Source organism: Vidua chalybeata, chromosome 7 (assembly GCF_026979565.1).
Source record: "Vidua chalybeata isolate OUT-0048 chromosome 7, bVidCha1 merged haplotype, whole genome shotgun sequence".
NCBI lineage: Eukaryota > Metazoa > Chordata > Aves > Passeriformes > Viduidae > Vidua > Vidua chalybeata.
The window spans coordinates 241,200-257,806 of NC_071536.1; the positions used below are offsets into that span (position 1 = coordinate 241,200).

The window sequence follows — 16,607 nt, forward strand, 5'->3', positions numbered from 1 at the left end:
CTAAAAGTCCCTTTTCCAAAAGTCTCTTTATTTCTGTTTTTAGTCCTTCCCTCCCCTCTTTGGGTATGGGATATTGCCGAATCCTGACAGGGATTTCTGGGTTCCTGATAGTTTCCTCAAAGGGTTCAATATTTAATTTCCCCACACTGTCGGGGGTATACCAAACTTCTGGGTTAATCTTTTTCTCGTCTTCAACTCAGAGAGGATATAGTTTTAATCTGCTTCTGGAACTAGTAAAAATGACCCAATTCCTAATTTAGAATCACTTTCTAAGAGTACATCCTTAATTACAGGTACTCCAAAGGGTTCCCCTTTGGCCCCAGTCACCTGTATTATTTCAGGTGAAATCTTACACCCTTGGGGAAGGGTCTGGACGGTTGATCTCTCCGCCCCTGAGTCCACAAGGAACTCATATTCTCGTTGCTGGGGACCTATTTTTAATTTTACCAGGGGCTCTGTTCTTTCTCTTGTCCCCAGCAGATAGAGCCCCGGACCCCCCTAATCTTCTTTGAACTGTTCCTCATCAGCAATCTTCTGCCGACACTCTCTCCTCATGTGTCCCTTCTTCCCACAATAGAAACAAACAATGCTCTCTCCACCTCTCGACTTCCCTTCAAACCAACTTCGCTGGACGTCATTCCGATCTCTGGACTGACCTCCAGTTCCCCTTTGGGGATTCTGTTGTCCCCCCGCACTGCTGCTAACACGATTCCAGACTGCTTTTTAAAACTCTCATCCTCTCTCCCAACACACACCTTTTGAGCCTCTCACAACAACTCATCCAATTCTATCGCCTGCCATTCTTCTAATTTCTCCAACTCCTTCCGAATGTCTACCCAAGAATTGACTACAAAATGCACCTTCAAAAGTGTCTCCCCTTCTGGCGTATTGGGGTCCACCCCTGAATACAACTGGAAAGCTTTCTTCAATCTCTCCCACTATCCAAAGAGCTGCATATTCACTCTCCTCTTGGTTAAAGGGCTCTTTGGAGTTAATATATATATATATATTTAGAGCTTGACAGATCCAATCCTCAAACGACCCAAACACGGGCAAATACAGCTGGTCTTCCCTTATTTGTTTACCTCCCCAAATTTCCATACAATAATGGATCATTTTAACCTTATCTTTTCCTTTTCTAGAAGGAAAGGCATCCCAATACTCTACCATTAAGCCTAGTGGAAGTTTTACTGAGATTCTCCCACCCATGGGTTCAGCAGATTTACTTTTTCTCTGACCCATCTTCTAGAGTGCCTTCTCACACTCAACACAAACAATACGACAGTCGCTTCCCCCAATTCGTGGCCCACTCCGTCGCCGGATATGGGAAACGCACTACTATGGGGTCCACACTCACTTGGGGAATCTGAGCTGCCAGTTCCCCTCTCACACACACATTCGCATTTGCTACACTCCAGGACTCCCACCCCTGACCGAGCGACCGAGCAGACCGGACTACTCACGTCTTTCCGGCGCCTCCGTTTCTCCACCGGGGCTTCGCCCTGTGTGTCTTCTTATTCACCTCAATCACCCCGGGACTACACACCCCTAAACGACTCTTAAAGACCCCGTTTCCGGGGTCGAGGCTTTGTCCCTTCCACATGCACTCCGGAGCCCGCTTGTACGGGGCCCACTGTCTTTTTCACATGCACACGCATTCCGGAGCCCGCTTGTACGGGGCCCACCGAGCACATACACTTATACTAAATTAGTAAGCCGAAACTTGGGGAAGTTTCTCTGGGGATCCCCCGCCCCAGGAACTTTGACGCAGTCCACCTCCGCATCTGGGTTAGGCCCGCTTGCTCTCCTCCTAACCCAGGAGCCTCCCCACCGAGGGTAACTCGACGCCGAGGGGGGTGCAGCTCCCCCCCTCCTACGTCCCCCAACCCTGGATGCTCTTGGAACATTAGTCCCTCAATCCAGCAGGTTTGAATCAACCCTGGATGCTCTTGGAATATTAATCCCTCAATCCAGCAGGTTTTAATCAACCCTGGAAAAAGGAGGCCCACCACCCACCGGGAAAAGAGGCCCACCACCCACTGGGGGCTACTTACGCTTCCTGCGTGTTCACTCTTCCGCGGTTCTTCGTGCACAAAGATTAACGGGGGTACCTTTGCTTGCTACTGAGTTTTAGGTTCGTCAGTAAAGGCCCAAGGAGGAAGCCCCCCTTAGGTCCACCGCAAAAAGGCGGTGGGGCGCCTCACCCTAGTGGGGCCTCCCTCCCGGGTTTCCTTTATCCGAGTCACGGCACCAAATTGTGATAAATTGAGGCGAATAATTTGATTCAGCCTTTTTAAGGTCAATTAGAATTTTATTAATTACAGCAAGCAGTAGCAAGCAAAACAGCGCTGGGTGGGTAGGGGTCTCCTAACCGCCCCTCCTGCAGTGTCCCATACTGCAGTGCCCCACACCCCACTCCCTTATTCAGTTTCTTTTTATAGTTTCTTGGAGGTTTCTTAATTCGTGTCTTTTGCGATAGCAGTGTGCGTAGCTTGAGCATCTCTCTGCGTCGTTTCTGCGTTGTGTCGAGGCAGGTGATCGCTGATTTCACAATCGGTTCTGGACAGTGATGGGCATACCCGGAGCACTCCTACGTTGTCTAGTCCGGTGGCCGTTGCCTGGTGGTCGCTGATTTCATAATCAGCTCCGGCCATCCCCCGACATCCTTAGCCTGTGTCTGCAAAAAAGCTACAAAAAGCTCCCTATATGGTGATTAATCATACTTTAATTTTTATATTTCCTCCTTTAATATTCCAATTCTTTTGATGAACAAACAAGTTACCACAGTTTATCACAGTTCCCACGGCGTCTTACCTCCCCTATCCCTCGCAGGGACGTCGGACATGCCTTTTCAAGAGGGTTCACCTCCTTTCCCGTGTTAAATCACGGTTGTGGACCGATCCAGGTCCTGGTTCTTCATCCAACGTTCGGGGTCACCACTTGTTGTTGACGTCGGCGAACCCAATGGGAAGAATGATGATGTCTAACTCCATTTCAGAAGGCTAAATGATTGCTTTATTATAATTATGTTATAACACATTAATATGCTATATAAAAGAGGATACTAAATACTACATGCTACTTTCTCTAACTATCATATCTAACTAACTCACAACTCGTGACCCTGTTCTCCAGAGCCCAGACACAGGTGGATCCGATTGGCTCTCAGGCCCAAACAATCCACCATGATCCAACCAAGAGCTCACTCCAGGTAAACAATTCTCCAAACACATTCCACAAGAGAAAAACATGGAGCAGAAATAGAAATTGTTTTCTCTTTCATTTCTCTCTGTGCACCTCAATAAAAAATCCTGAGAGAGAGAGAAATGTGCTTGCCACAGTGGAGAACTCATACAACTGCTGTTTCCCATGGCAACCCTAGACTGCCTTCCCCAACCCCTCCTCCTACACCAGTGACAGCTTTTCACACTGAAGGGCAGTGCTATTGTATAACAAACACTTAACTCTTAGCCCAGCCGGGCTCGCTGGCTACTTTTGCAAGCTTTTTACCAACTAGCGATGCTTGTAAGCGGTGCTTGTAACTCCTAGCTTGTACCACGCTCCCACCAGCTGCGCTATCAGCTAGCGGCGTTCAATGCAGCTCCTCAAAACGCGGCTTGTGCCCGCGCGCCCGCTGCGCTATCAGCTGGGCTGCGCCTAAAGCACCTTTGCAAGCCCCGACTTAAGCCCCGCGCCGCGCTCCCCCCGCTCGCCAGGGACAGCCCGTGCCACGCATGCGCACCACCCGCTCTATCAGGTAGAGCGCGCACTACCCGCACTATCAGGTAGTGTGGCTGAGAGCTGCCCTGCGCATGCGCCCCACCCGCTCTATCAGGTAGAGTGGCTGCTAGCCGCCCCGAGCATGCGCACTACCCGCACTATCAGGCAGTGTGGCTGAGCTGCCCCGCGCATGCGCACTACCCGCACTAGCAGGTGCCTCGTTGCCACTGTGACAAACAAAGAATGAGAACCCTCCTCCCAAGGACTGAGACTGAGACCCCTGCTATAGGGAGGAGGGGAAATTGGTGGTCTGACCACTAATGACATGACCTGTTTCCCTTCAGTGATTCAAAGGGACTTATTCTTCATTGTATTCGTCTTGCTTTGGTGGTTTCTGTGGACTCAGCTGTTCCCGCGTGGCGATTACAATGGACTTTCGTTGTTACACTTGCTCCCCCCTCTTTCCTCTGTGGACTATAACTGGAGCCCCGAGTCGACCAGAACTTCGGAGACTCCCCCGACACGACAGACGGATCCCCATCGTCCGGACCACTGAGGATCTCGCCTGTGTTGGTAGCTATTCCCATACCCCTCTTCTCTCTCTCTCTCTCCTTTTATCTCCTTTCCGATCCCCACTATCGCATTTACTGTTTTGGCCCCTAATAAAGGTGCATTTGTTGTGATTAACTGATAGTCCCTTGTTGCTTGCCTTTTTGCACTTTTGGGATCGGTGAAAAGAACCATCACGACACCCCGCAAGAAGCGGATCGTGACATTAAAATTGGCGTCACGGACAGGATTTCTGTCTAGACAGAAGGGCTGCAGCTGAAAAGGCACCCACACTGTCTTTGGAAATTCACAAAGGATCCACTAGTGCAAAAGGCGGGACACTTGTTTTGTTGTTGTTGTGTATCTGGTCTGGGAAGGAAGGGACAACTTGAAGCAACTAAGCAGAGCCTCCCAGGCAGATTATTGTCCTTTCACCCAGCCAGGGAAGCGAAGGGCGACACAGCGAGGGCTGTGTAGTTTTGTGGAACTTAAGTTTGTAGCTCCCTGTCGTGGTTTTGGTCCCTTCACAAAATGAGTGACAATCTTAGCCTTGAAATTAAAGCTGAATTTTATGCACTGCTAGCCAAACACAATGCCAGACCTTCTACGGAAGGAGAAAAATGGGCACAGAGTAATTGGTTGAACTTAGAAAATGTTATTGATAGAGTGTGTTCATTACAACATGAAACAAAATTCAAACTGGGCAAAAATAAAACTACCTTATGCTCAGTTTTGGGAGCTTGTCTTCCGGCAGCTATAGAAAATGGCTTCGAGCGAAGAAGTGAGGAACATGCTCTAATAGACTCCCTTCAAAATCTAGTTGAAATTTTGCAAAAACAGTTCTATGAAGCAAAAGATGTGATCTATGCATTGCGAGCTGCCTTAACAGAGGAACATGTTAACAAATCACATCATGCTGATTCCTCTACAGAGCCTGAGGAGAAGGAAACTCCTCACGTGAAACAAATCTATCCTCATCAAGAACTTGAAGCAGCAAGTAATTGTGGGGAACATGGCTGCCATCACTTGAGACCCTTGATTAAAACTATCTCAGTGTATAGCTATCTCAGTGATGATGATCTCCAACCTCACATCACAACCAAACACATACCATCACAACTAAACACTGCCACTGAGCTAGCTAAGCTTAAAAGGGAATATGGACACCCTCCACATGAATCAGAAACAGAATATGTTTTCCGGGTGTCCCTCACTGGTGGTGATCAAATTCAATTAACTGAACAGGAAGCCAGTGGGTACTGGGGACATGGTGTCTTCTTAACAACAGGAGAGAAAGGTGACACATGGTCCCTGACACAGCGTGCAGCTTTTTGGGCCGGGGGAACAAGCCCCTTGGAAAGGGGAGATCCCATAGCTAGAATTAGTACCCCCGACCAACTCTTGGAAAATGTGCACAAAGCTGCTTGCCTGCAAATGACTCTCAAAAAGAAATTAATTCCTGACTTTGAATCCCTGATGCAATTACCTGTGAAGCCCGAGATAACGACCCCTTGAATTTGTGGGCTTCCAGAATCACTCAAACCTACAGCAATTCTCCTTCCAAAAACGATAGCAGCTGTATCTCCTGTAGAAAGACCAGATAGATTTCCTAGTAAGCAGAAGGACCCATTTGTTCCCCTTTATGACTTGTTGAGGAAAGGGGTGAAATGGGATTGGAGTCTTTCTCAGGAGTCAGCATTGCAATTGCTGATTTTTGAAGCAACAGCTCATGAAGCAGTTGCAGACCCCTATCCATCCTACAGATCCTTTCCAGGTGGAATGGGGATTTGCCTCCTCAGGGCTGTCAGTACACATATGGCAGCGGGGTGCTGAGGGTCTGACAAGACCTGTTGGTTTTTACTCCCGTGGTTCCAAAGATGCTGAGAAAAGATACACTACGTGGGAAAAAGGATTGTTGATGGTTATCTTAGCTTTCCTAGAAGTAGAAAAAATTGCACGAGAACAACCAATTGTATTGAGAGGCCCCTTCAAGGTTATTAAGACAGCCACTAGTGGGACTCCCCCTCCTGACGGGGTGGCCCAGAGGGCCTCAGTGAGAAAGTGGTATGCTCAGGTTGAACATTACTGTAACTTCTTCTCAATGACAGAAGGATCTGTAAAAACTTTACCAATCCAAGAAACGGAGAGCTTGGACAAACCTGCCTCTGTAATCAAAGTTACCCCTCCTTTCTGCCCCAAACAATCAGCAAACTCTTGGTTTACTGATGCTTCTGCTAAAGGGAAAGGAAAAGTATGGAAATCTAGGGCAGAAGCCCTCCACTTTTCCTCTGGTGAGCAAATGATTACAGAGGGAGAAGGTAGTGCACACACTGGGGAGCTGATAGCTGTCTGGAGTGTTTTTCAACGAGAAGCACAGAATTCCTCTTTGGTCTGCATCTACACTGACTCCTATGCTCTGTACCAAATGATCCTAATAATCCAGCTCATGACCCTGGCCAACCTGTTCTGGTGGACCTCTCTTACTATAGGACTAGTAGCACTTGTGCTAAAACCCCCTCTGAATAAATATGCATGGGAAGCCTCTGGTGCTCTAGGGAAAGAGCATTGGACAAATACATGCTGGATAATTCCATCATTCTAACTTTTCTGCCTCTCGGCGGCAGAATTCTGTTGTGTTTACTTTTTCAGAAGAACTCCGAGGGACATGAAGACCACCTAATCCATGATCAAACTGGTAATACTTTTCTGCATCCTACCACAACCCCATGGCCAGAAACCAGCTGAGTGACCGTGGTCTGAACTAATTGTGGTAGCATGCAGAAAAAGTGAAAGGATCTCTTTAAGCACAAAAAGGTCTGCACGCACCCAAGCGTACAGGATTGTTGGCACAATTTTACACTAACACAGACTGCAGAAGTGGTTTGTTTATGGGGAAAAAACAACACCAAAGGGCTTTCTTTTAAGTTTATAATAAATGCTGTAGCTCAATCTACTACGGTTTATACCACCACCACTACCAGCACTCGAGCCCAGCCACCAGTTATGCTTACCCCGAAAATTTTTGAAGTTGGACCATATATAATGAGGAAAACTGGCCAACAACAGATATTATTTGATCCGGCATGGTCTCTTAAACAAGTCAAATTGCTGATGCAAAACAATGTCTCAGAAATACAACCAGCTTGTTCACCCTTTTTGCAAACCTCTTTTCAGGCTTGGACAACCTGGCTGCGACAGTGGAACCCTCCTAAAAAACGGGTGCCAAGAGACATTAACTGGTGTTGTGGGAACAGAATTGGGAATCAGTTCAGAGGTATTAATGAATAAATTGGCTTCTCCGACTAGAGATTTGACCAAAATACAGCAACCACTGCAGTCGTCCTTATCGGCCTTGGGAACACATCAGTGCTTGCTATCAAACATTCTACCAAATTGGGAAAAGATAAATGTGAAGGATAAAAAATTGATCCTTGATGCACTTAATGCCACACAAAGCAATGTTTCCTTAGCTCTTAGCTGTATCCAGGCTCAATTATGGATGCAGTCAGTTGCTGCCTCAATTATAAGAGAAGGTGAAGAAGGCACTTTTCCTACTGAGATTAGGAAAATAGTCTGGGACAGTGCCACTGACTTTGAAAGAGATTTCCAATCCTGGTGGAATTTAGTGAATTTTACCTATGACCCTAACACAAACACAGCCACAGCATTTTGTGCTGACCATAAGCAATGCCTCAGTGCATTTGATATTCCCTAGCATCGCATTAGGATTAAATCATGATGGAGCCACTTTCTATCCTTCTGAACATAGAGAATGGGCCCGTCAAATTGATGACAAATGGCAAACTGTCAATTTAGAGTCCTGTACTATCCGAGAACAACTAGGGTTTATCTGTGAAGGTAATGCAATTATAGCTCAAGATATCTGTTTAGACACAGAACAAAATAGCTGTCATTTTGATATTCATCCTAACGAGACTTCTGAAACAGTCCTTGTATCTACAGGCAATGGGCGTGCCTGCTTCAGAACCGCTTGTGATACTGTGTTTATTGAAAGTACAGTAGTAGATACTAAAAATCATTCAAATTATTGTGCTTGCAACTTTACTAAAATTGCAGGATGTGATTTTTCTTTTGTAGCTCCAGTTACCTTACATGAACTTTTAGAATCCAATCTCACGTTGATTCACAAGCTATTGCCTACTCCCATTGGGATGAACCTTACTTTGGTAAAGCAACTATTACTTCATCAAGATCTAATAGAGATCCTAGGAAAAATCAAGGAGAATGGACAGAAAACTCTGGTAACTGTTCATCATGATGTGCAAGAAATACATCGTGTTGTAGAAAGGGTGGAAAGTGATGCCGAGCACAAGTGGTGGGATACCCTTTCCGGGTGGTCACCCACCGCCACCGGTATCCTGAACAAATTGTGCCATCCCGTTGTTGTTCTTCTGATTTTAGTTATGATTGGTTTTGTTTTATCAGTAATCTTGCTTATTGTAAATTGGAGAATGATGAAACGATGAACAAAATTAACATCTATAATTAATGCACACCACTTGGCCGACATCCTTTACACTATAGATGTTCCCAGGACTGTAGACACAAGAAGATGATAGGGTTGGTAGATATGTTTTACATCATTTTCTTTTATGATTTGTTTTAATCACTGTTTTAATTATTTTTGTTTCTTGATTATAAAATTATACTGAGTAATATCGATGATACTAGGTTTATTACTTTACTGCTTAATATTGATTATACTGGTTTATTATTTGATCAATTTATTGTTTAATTGATTAATATTGATTATTATTTAAACAAACTATTGCTGATTTAATTCTTGTCTTAGTTTTCCTGTTTTCTCTTTCCTTTCCTTTTTCTCTTCCCTTTTCCCTGGAATGTGCTGCCAACACTTGATGAGTCCTGAAGACTCCACGACGACACCATGGAACCCTGCTGATGAAGATCTTTCGAGGGCAATCGTCAGTCACGGGGTGGTGTAAGAGCCCGTCTGAAGCCCCTCATTTTCCCATTCTGCCTTCCGATTGCCACGAGAAAGAATCCCTTCCTCCACTGCAGTTCCGGCTTAGAACAGGACACAGTGCAGGTGCAACCACTGAACCGTCATGCTAGCTGTTCCGAACAAGGCCTGGCAAGAACTCGGCAAGGACTTGGCAAAGACCTGACGTGGACCCAGCACGGGACAGCGTGATGCGCGGCCTGCTTCTAATCTCCGTTCTTAAGCCAAATGAACTTTCGGGGTGACTCCCGGGGTCCTTCATTGAAGACCCCTCATCTGCCTCGTTACCAGTGTGACAAACAAAGAATGAGAACCCTCCTCCCAAGGACTGAGACTGAGACCCCTGCTATAGGGAGGAGGGGAAATTGGTGGTCTGACCACTAATGACATGACCTGTTTCCCTTCAGTGATTCAAAGGGACTTATTCTTCATTGTATTCGTCTTGCTTTGGTGGTTTCTGTGGACTCAGCTGTTCCCGCGTGGCGATTACAATGGACTTTCGTTGTTACACTTGCTCCCCCCTCTTTCCTCTGTGGACTATAACTGGAGCCCCGAGTCGACCAGAACTTCGGAGACTCCCCCGACACGACAGACGGATCCCCATCGTCCGGACCACTGAGGATCTCGCCTGTGTTGGTAGCTATTCCCATACCCCTCTTCTCTCTCTCTCTCTCCTTTTATCTCCTTTCCGATCCCCACTATCGCATTTACTGTTTTGGCCCCTAATAAAGGTGCATTTGTTGTGATTAACTGATAGTCCCTTGTTGCTTGCCTTTTTGCACTTTTGGGATCGGTGAAAAGAACCATCACGACACCCCGCAAGAAGCGGATCGTGACATTAAAATTGGCGTCACGGACAGGATTTCTGTCTAGACAGAAGGGCTGCAGCTGAAAAGGCACCCACACTGTCTTTGGAAATTCACAAAGGATCCACTAGTGCAAAAGGCGGGACACTTGTTTTGTTGTTGTTGTGTATCTGGTCTGGGAAGGAAGGGACAACTTGAAGCAACTAAGCAGAGCCTCCCAGGCAGATTATTGTCCTTTCACCCAGCCAGGGAAGCGAAGGGCGACACAGCGAGGGCTGTGTAGTTTTGTGGAACTTAAGTTTGTAGCTCCCTGTCGTGGTTTTGGTCCCTTCACAAAATGAGTGACAATCTTAGCCTTGAAATTAAAGCTGAATTTTATGCACTGCTAGCCAAACACAATGCCAGACCTTCTACGGAAGGAGAAAAATGGGCACAGAGTAATTGGTTGAACTTAGAAAATGTTATTGATAGAGTGTGTTCATTACAACATGAAACAAAATTCAAACTGGGCAAAAATAAAACTACCTTATGCTCAGTTTTGGGAGCTTGTCTTCCGGCAGCTATAGAAAATGGCTTCGAGCGAAGAAGTGAGGAACATGCTCTAATAGACTCCCTTCAAAATCTAGTTGAAATTTTGCAAAAACAGTTCTATGAAGCAAAAGATGTGATCTATGCATTGCGAGCTGCCTTAACAGAGGAACATGTTAACAAATCACATCATGCTGATTCCTCTACAGAGCCTGAGGAGAAGGAAACTCCTCACGTGAAACAAATCTATCCTCATCAAGAACTTGAAGCAGCAAGTAATTGTGGGGAACATGGCTGCCATCACTTGAGACCCTTGATTAAAACTATCTCAGTGTATAGCTATCTCAGTGATGATGATCTCCAACCTCACATCACAACCAAACACATACCATCACAACTAAACACTGCCACTGAGCTAGCTAAGCTTAAAAGGGAATATGGACACCCTCCACATGAATCAGAAACAGAATATGTTTTCCGGGTGTCCCTCACTGGTGGTGATCAAATTCAATTAACTGAACAGGAAGCCAGTGGGTACTGGGGACATGGTGTCTTCTTAACAACAGGAGAGAAAGGTGACACATGGTCCCTGACACAGCGTGCAGCTTTTTGGGCCGGGGGAACAAGCCCCTTGGAAAGGGGAGATCCCATAGCTAGAATTAGTACCCCCGACCAACTCTTGGAAAATGTGCACAAAGCTGCTTGCCTGCAAATGACTCTCAAAAAGAAATTAATTCCTGACTTTGAATCCCTGATGCAATTACCTGTGAAGCCCGAGATAACGACCCCTTGAATTTGTGGGCTTCCAGAATCACTCAAACCTACAGCAATTCTCCTTCCAAAAACGATAGCAGCTGTATCTCCTGTAGAAAGACCAGATAGATTTCCTAGTAAGCAGAAGGACCCATTTGTTCCCCTTTATGACTTGTTGAGGAAAGGGGTGAAATGGGATTGGAGTCTTTCTCAGGAGTCAGCATTGCAATTGCTGATTTTTGAAGCAACAGCTCATCAAGCAGTGACCCCTATCCATCCTACAGATCCTTTCCAGGTGGAATGGGGATTTGCCTCCTCAGGGCTGTCAGTACACATATGGCAGCGGGGTGCTGAGGGTCTGACAAGACCTGTTGGTTTTTACTCCCGTGGTTCCAAAGATGCTGAGAAAAGATACACTACGTGGGAAAAAGGATTGTTGATGGTTATCTTAGCTTTCCTAGAAGTAGAAAAAATTGCACGAGAACAACCAATTGTATTGAGAGGCCCCTTCAAGGTTATTAAGACAGCCACTAGTGGGACTCCCCCTCCTGACGGGGTGGCCCAGAGGGCCTTAGTGAGAAAGTGGTATGCTCAGGTTGAACATTACTGTAACTTCTTCTCAATGACAGAAGGATCTGTAAAAACTTTACCAATCCAAGAAACGGAGAGCTTGGACAAACCTGCCTCTGTAATCAAAGTAACCCCTCCTTTCTGCCCCAAACAATCAGCAAACTCTTGGTTTACTGATGCTTCTGCTAAAGGGAAAGGAAAAGTATGGAAATCTAGGGCAGAAGCCCTCCACTTTTCCTCTGGTGAGCAAATGATTACAGAGGGAGAAGGTAGTGCACACATTGGGGAGCTGATAGCTGTCTGGAGTGTTTTTCAACGAGAAGCACAGAATTCCTCTTTGGTCTGCATCTACACTGACTCCTATGCTCTGTACCAAATGATCCTAATAATCCAGCTCATGACCCTGGCCAACCTGTTCTGGTGGACCTCTCTTACTATAGGACTAGTGGCACTTGTGCTAAAACCCCCTCTGAATAAATATGCATGGGAAGCCTCTGGTGCTCTAGGGAAAGAGCATTGGACAAATACATGCTGGATAATTCCATCATTCTAACTTTTCTGCCTCTCGGCGGCAGAATTCTGTTGTGTTTACTTTTTCAGAAGAACTCCGAGGGACATGAAGACCACCTAATCCATGATCAAACTGGTAATACTTTTCTGCATCCTACCACAACCCCATGGCCAGAAACCAGCTGAGTGACCGTGGTCTGAACTAATTGTGGTAGCATGCAGAAAAAGTGAAAGGATCTCTTTAAGCACAAAAAGGTCTGCACGCACCCAAGCGTACAGGATTGTTGGCACAATTTTACACTAACACAGACTGCAGAAGTGGTTTGTTTATGGGGAAAAAAAACACCAAAGGGCTTTCTTTTAAGTTTATAATAAATGCTGTAGCTCAATCTACTACGGTTTATACCACCACCACTACCAGCACTCGAGCCCAGCCACCAGTTATGCTTACCCCGAAAATTTTTGAAGTTGGACCATATATAATCAGGAAAACTGGCCAACAACAGATATTATTTGATCCGGCATGGTCTCTTAAACAAGTCAAATTGCTGATGCAAAACAATGTCTCAGAAATACAACCAGCTTGTTCACCCTTTTTGCAAACCTCTTTTCAGGCTTGGACAACCTGGCTGCGACAGTGGAACCCTCTTAAAAAACGGGTGCCAAGAGACATTAACTGGTGTTGTGGGAACAGAATTGGGAATCAGTTCAGAGGTATTAATGAATAAATTGGCTTCTCCGACTAGAGATTTGACCAAAATACAGCAACCACTGCAGTCGTCCTTATCGGCCTTGGGAACGCATCAGTGGTTGCTATCAAACATTCTACCAAATTGGGAAAAGATAAATGTGAAGGATAAAAAATTGATCCTTGATGCACTTAATGCCACACAAAGCAATGTTTCCTTAGCTCTTAGCTGTATCCAGGCTCAATTATGGATGCAGTCAGTTGCTGCCTCAATTATAAGAGAAGGTGAAGAAGGCACTTTTCCTACTGAGATTAGGAAAATAGTCTGGGACAGTGCCACTGACTTTGAAAGAGATTTCCAATCCTGGTGGAATTTAGTGAATTTTACCTATGACCCTAACACAAACACAGCCACAGCATTTTGTGCTGACCATAAGCAATGCCTCAGTGCATTTGATATTCCCTAGCATCGCATTAGGATTAAATCATGATGGAGCCACTTTCTATCCTTCTGAACATAGAGAATGGGCCCGTCAAATTGATGACAAATGGCAAACTGTCAATTTAGAGTCCTGTACTATCCGAGAACAACTAGGGTTTATCTGTGAAGGTAATGCAATTATAGCTCAAGATATCTGTTTAGACACAGAACAAAATAGCTGTCATTTTGATATTCATCCTAACGAGACTTCTGAAACAGTCCTTGTATCTACAGGCAATGGGCGTGCCTGCTTCAGAACCGCTTGTGATACTGTGTTTATTGAAAGTACAGTAGTAGATACTAAAAATCATTCAAATTATTGTGCTTGCAACTTTACTAAAATTGCAGGATGTGATTTTTCTTTTGTAGCTCCAGTTACCTTACATGAACTTTTAGAATCCAATCTCACGTTGATTCACAAGCTATTGCCTACTCCCATTGGGATGAACCTTACTTTGGTAAAGCAACTATTACTTCATCAAGATCTAATAGAGATCCTAGGAAAAATCAAGGAGAATGGACAGAAAACTCTGGTAACTGTTCATCATGATGTGCAAGAAATACATCGTGTTGTAGAAAGGGTGGAAAGTGATGCCGAGCACAAGTGGTGGGATACCCTTTCCGGGTGGTCACCCACCGCCACCGGTATCCTGAACAAATTGTGCCATCCCGTTGTTGTTCTTCTGATTTTAGTTATGATTGGTTTTGTTTTATCAGTAATCTTGCTTATTGTAAATTGGAGAATGATGAAACGATGAACAAAATTAACATCTATAATTAATGCACACCACTTGGCCGACATCCTTTACACTATAGATGTTCCCAGGACTGTAGACACAAGAAGATGATAGGGTTGGTAGATATGTTTTACATCATTTTCTTTTATGATTTGTTTTAATCACTGTTTTAATTATTTTTGTTTCTTGATTATAAAATTATACTGAGTAATATCGATGATACTAGGTTTATTACTTTACTGCTTAATATTGATTATACTGGTTTATTATTTGATCAATTTATTGTTTAATTGATTAATATTGATTATTATTTAAACAAACTATTGCTGATTTAATTCTTGTCTTAGTTTTCCTGTTTTCTCTTTCCTTTCCTTTTTCTCTTCCCTTTTCCCTGGAATGTGCTGCCAACACTTGATGAGTCCTGAAGACTCCACGACGACACCATGGAACCCTGCTGATGAAGATCTTTCGAGGGCAATCGTCAGTCACGGGGTGGTGTAAGAGCCCGTCTGAAGCCCCTCATTTTCCATTCTGCCTTCCGATTGCCACGAGAAAGAATCCCTTCCTCCACTGCAGTTCCGGCTTAGAACAGGACACAGTGCAGGTGCAACCACTGAACCGTCATGCTAGCTGTTCCGAACAAGGCCTGGCAAGAACTCGGCAAGGACTTGGCAAAGACCTGACGTGGACCCAGCACGGGACAGCGTGATGCGCGGCCTGCTTCTAATCTCCGTTCTTAAGCCAAATGAACTTTTGGGGTGACTCCCGGGGTCCTTCATTGAAGACCCCTCATCTGCCTCGTTACCAGTGTGACAAACAAAGAATGAGAACCCTCCTCCCAAGGACTGAGACTGAGACCCCTGCTATAGGGAGGAGGGGAAATTGGTGGTCTGACCACTAATGACATGACCTGTTTCCCTTCAGTGATTCAAAGGGACTTATTCTTCATTGGATTCGTCTTGCTTTGGTGGTTTCTGTGGACTCAGCTGTTCCCGCGTGGCGATTACAATGGACTTTCGTTGTTACACTTGCTCCCCCCTCTTTCCTCTGTGGACTATAACTGGAGCCCCGAGTCGACCAGAACTTCGGAGACTCCCCCGACACGACAGACGGATCCCCATCGTCCGGACCACTGAGGATCTCGCCTGTGTTGGTAGCTATTCCCATACCCCTCTTCTCTCTCTCTCTCTCCTTTTATCTCCTTTCCGATCCCCACTATCGCATTTACTGTTTTGGCCCCTAATAAAGGTGCATTTGTTGTGATTAACTGATAGTCCCTTGTTGTTTGCCTTTTTGCACTTTTGGGATCGGTGAAAAGAACCATCACGACACCCCGCAAAAAGCGGATCGTGACAGGTGGGATGCATGAAAAATAAAATCAAAACCCAGGAAAGTTTGTCCTGGAACACCTTTCATTGGCATGCCAAGAGTGAATTCAAGAGGCAGGAGAGCAGCAGCCACCGTCTTGCAGCAGTCTGCGAGCTTCGCACACAAGCCGGCTTCTTCGCGGCTTCGTTCTTCGCCTCTTGCAAGCTACCGCCATCTCCGGCTGCCGGAGGACAAGAAGCGGCTACTTCGCGCACAGATCACTGGATCGGCAGCGGTGCGCTCGGAAGAGCCGCTTCTGCCGAAAGACGCTGGCAAGCGGCACTTGCTTTCGGCCAGCTCCGGAGCTGCGTATTCTGCCTCTCTAGTCGCCTACATCTTAGCCAAAAGCTTTTCCGCTCCAGTTCTCAAGGAGAAAGTGTACCAGCACTGCTCACTTAGCCCGACCTTGCCAGGAAATAAGATTTGCTGCACATTCCAAGGACACTGCACTTTCCTGGGCAAGCTGCTGCAACCTGCTGGCAGATGGCCGTGCTCTCTGCCCACTCCTGCCCAGCTCTGGGTACTAGCGGGCACGTTGCAGCCTGGCGAAGGCAAGAAGCCTCGAGAGCTGTCACAGAGCAGAAGGGCAGCTGAGATGCTGAAAAGCAGCAAAGCTGAACAGCCTGCCTCAGCTTCAGCAGTGTGTAATTGAGTGAAGGCGAAAAAGCAAGCAGCAGAGCAGCGGGCTTCTGTGCGCACTCTAGGCAATTGCAAGAATCCAGCAGCTGCTCCTTGCCAAGCACAGTCAGCTGCCTAGGTTCTTGCTTCCTGACCAACTCACAATTGCCCTTCTTTTCAGCAGCTGCCACCGTGTTCTCTGCATCTCGGAGCCTCTGGGGAGCAACAAGAATTTCCAAGGTGGGATGCATGACGACTATGTCAAAACCCAGGAAAGTTGTCCTGGAACACCTTC

At 45.8% G+C, this 16,607-nt stretch overlaps 1 protein-coding gene and 2 long non-coding RNA genes across 5 annotated transcripts in view; all 3 read left to right on the top strand.

Moving 5' to 3' along the window:
- The window catches only part of LOC128790626 (aryl hydrocarbon receptor-like), a gene marked incomplete at its 5' end in the record, with an annotated part of 198,505 nt that overhangs the window by 80,637 nt on the left and 101,261 nt on the right, over window positions 1-16,607 (top strand).
- LOC128790462 (uncharacterized) lies at window positions 6,925-10,003 on the top strand. 3 transcript variants are annotated; one of them, XR_008431763.1, is made up of 3 exons: window positions 6,925-6,964; window positions 7,444-7,543; window positions 8,368-8,690. It is a non-coding gene; the product is annotated as an uncharacterized LOC128790462 (long non-coding RNA). The 3 variants fall into 3 exon arrangements; XR_008431761.1 differs by lacking the exon at window positions 6,925-6,964 and adding an exon at window positions 9,155-10,003 and having other exon boundaries at window positions 7,392-7,543; window positions 8,368-8,531; XR_008431762.1 differs by lacking the exon at window positions 6,925-6,964 and having other exon boundaries at window positions 7,392-7,543.
- LOC128790463 (uncharacterized) lies at window positions 13,070-14,281 on the top strand. The gene is made up of 2 exons (XR_008431764.1): window positions 13,070-13,134; window positions 13,959-14,281. It is a non-coding gene; the product is annotated as an uncharacterized LOC128790463 (long non-coding RNA).